This window comes from Rattus rattus, chromosome X (genome assembly GCF_011064425.1).
Source record: "Rattus rattus isolate New Zealand chromosome X, Rrattus_CSIRO_v1, whole genome shotgun sequence".
Taxonomy (NCBI): Eukaryota; Metazoa; Chordata; class Mammalia; order Rodentia; family Muridae; genus Rattus; species Rattus rattus.
In genome coordinates, this window is record NC_046172.1 from 61,557,560 (window position 1) to 61,561,044 (window position 3,485).

The window sequence follows — 3,485 nt, forward strand, 5'->3', positions numbered from 1 at the left end:
AGACAAAATTCAGAGGTTCATTTCAGTAAATAGAAAAAATGACTTGGATAAAAATATATTTTAATAAAAATACTGAGAGAACAGAGCTGGAGGAAAGAGATATAAACATAATGAAGCCTTTACATGATCACTCGATAGGCAATATTACCCTAAATGGAAAAATCTCAAAGCAATCACATTTAAATAAAAATCAAGACAGACCTAGCTATTATCCTCACTTCTTTTCAATATAGTGCTTGGGAAAAGTGGATATCCATAAGTAGAAGAATGAAATTATCTCCATCTCTATCACCTTGCACACAAATTAAATTCCATGGGTAAAAGATCTCCATATGAAACCTGAAATACACAAACTGCACTGTGCTTTCTTCCAATTACTCTACATGTGTAGTCAATTATTTCATAAACATAAGAACATCTTTAATATTTGGATTTTTGGGGAAACATTCATTAGTCCTCTTGGGCTCACCATTGGGCATACAAATGTACATTATAGGCTCCTTGAGACTTTTTTTTTTATTTTCTAATAGATCAGCAGTAAGTGGTAAGGTCCCAGGAGCCCTTTGCCCAGTGATAGGTAGCCATCACTGGGACTTGACTCTTGTGGGCCAGTGTCACCCGTCACGGCTGTTAACTTAGATTATATTTCAGAGTTTCCTTCCTTATCTTCCTGCTTTTGAATTATTTCTGATGCTTCTTGGACAATGTTTCTTGACTCTTAATGGTATAGTATAATTTTTGGTTAGTTATCCTTTATTGTCAGTGTTTTATACAGCTATTAATTCCTGCGTCCACCATCCACCTATGTTCACTGCAAAGAAAATTACAATTCAGAGTAGCCTTTGTTTGTTAATATAAACACAGATATTGAGAAGGTAGTTTGATGTTATGTCAAGTTGTATAATTAGCTTCATTAGATTCACTCTAGGACCTATTATCTCTTAAAGCCTTAGTTTTAGACCATGCTTGTGAAATATTCCTTCAGATTACCACCTTCCTATTAAATTTGCATCATTATTCTTCTCTTGAACCAGCATTTGAATTATGGTATTCTTGGATTTTTTTCCTAAAATTAGATAATTGAACCCTCAGTTCATACAAGACTCACTTGTGTACAGCACACCACTAGTCATGTTAGCCTTTGTAATTGTATAAACCTATTACATATGTTTGGGTATATGTGTTTATGTGTTTTTTTGTTTCTCTTTCTCCAAAGGAAACATTTTTGATAGTTGTTAATAAAAATAAAAACCTTTTAAAGCAAAGAAATAATTGTTTCATTTGCATATTCTACATGTAAAAAGGAGAGATAAGTCAAGTAAATCTCTTAGGATTTTGGCGTCAACAAGATGATCATATAAGAGGGTAATTTCAGCCTATTTAACAAAAGATGTAGAGAATTACCTCGTTTTGGTGGAACTCAGAAAATGTGTGTACTCTACAATGAGTCCAGACTTCTGTGCAAGCTGATCTTCAAATTTGGATATATAATTCACCACATCCAGTAGTGAATTAAGATGTCCTTTAGAAATGGGAAGGCTCTTTCTCTAATTACAGTAAAATCTTTAGCTTAGAAGCATCATTCTTCAGGTGGATTCCTACCTTCTCCAGAGATAAGAGAGTTGGATAACATGACTCAAGATGACTTTCTGGGATGAGGAAGGCAAAACAATGATATGGACTGCTTCCATAGAGAGGAAGAGGCTGGTACTCAGTCCCTTCCAAGCAGTATCTTGGGTTCTTGTTTTTGCATGGATTGATCTCTCCATCAGGATTCTTTCACCAAAGGAAAGGTTTGATGTCTTAACAAATCTTCAGAGAAATTGAATGCATATTTATCAAATTACTATGAAAGGATAGGTATTTACCCGTGGGATGATATCATCATACAGGTAAGGCAGGTACAAGACAGAACAAGGCCTGCCATTGGAGGAGATGGAAGGATGGGCAGGAGAAAAGTTTGAAGGAAGAGGAAGAGACAGGAATTAAAGACAAGGGGAGACTGCAGAGAATCCACTGCGTAAAGAACATGATAGCTGACGTTAAGATTCCACTCTGTGTATTTACAGGTTGTTATGAATGTTCTTGAGGGATGGATGTGTATAGGGCTTTGTATGTTTAGGTGGGCAATTATATCTTACCAATTGAATCAGAGGTTATTGGGTTGTGTGTTCTTTCTTGTGGAGAATTGAATTTGGGAGAGTGTGTGGGATGCCACAGAGTTGGGATGTGTGTTTCTGGCATGGAAACCTGCCTTAGGAACTAGATAGGTAGAGAGATTGCTGTTGAAACAAAGACACATAAATCTAACATTCTTTATACATGTATCTTGTACATAACTGACTAAGTTCTTTTCATAATTTAGCTATTGTCTCTTTGGTTTTGTTTTTCTGTTTTGTTTTGTTTTGTTTTTGAGACACAGTCTTGCGTGCAGTTTTGGGTGTCTTAGAACTTACTCTGTAGATCAGACTGACCTTGAACTCCCAGAGATCATTCTGCCTCTGCCTTCCAAGTACTAGGATTAGTGGCATGTGTTCCCATGCTGCCCAGCAATTTAGATGTTCTTAATGGTGTGAAAATTAGGAAATGCCTGTGATATATTGACTTAAAGTCTTTTTCACAAATAATAGTACTACTATTTCTGATAAAATGATAGATCTAAATGTATATTTTTGGAGGAACCTTTGTGACAATTTCCATAGTGACCGACTTAATTTATATTCCAACCAATAGTGTCTATTCATTTTCTTTTCTCCAAATCATTTCTAAGATGTGTTATTGCATGTCTTCTGAATGATTACCTTTCTGACTGGGATGTCTTGTTGTAGAGCCAGGGCAGGCCTCCACCTTCTAATCTTCTTTCTGGGTCTCACATGAACTGAGGATAAAGGCATGAGCTATCATATCTGAAGTGCATATGGTTGCCAAATATATAAGAAAGTATATATTGTTGCCAAATGGATAAGAAATAGACTGTGATGGTCAATTTTGCCAACTTAAGTAAGCTATAGTAACTAGCAGTTTAATTGCATATTTTATGTTTAAGTTATTCTAACAATGTTAGCATTCAGGGCAAATTCAGTTTGAAGAATATTAACCTCATTAAGATAGTAAGAAACACAATTTACATTTTTAAAATTAAAAGTCTTTAAGGGCAAACTGATGCTGTTTTTTTGATTGTTTGTTTGTTTACATTTCTATTGTATCAAGCTTTGGTCTTAAAACTTGGAAGTAGTCATATTCTACCATTAAACAACATATTACCTCTAAGCTGAAAATTTTCAGAGAATAAATTCTGCTTCAAGTATACAATATCAACTTCAGCATGCTCTACAAATTTCACTTTTTACAACCTCTACAACTCTATAACATGCTATGTCATTCTTTAAAATATTATTTCTTATTTTATATATATATATATATATATATATATCCATGATAACAAACATTGAATAGAATGAAATAATATAGATACAATTACACAT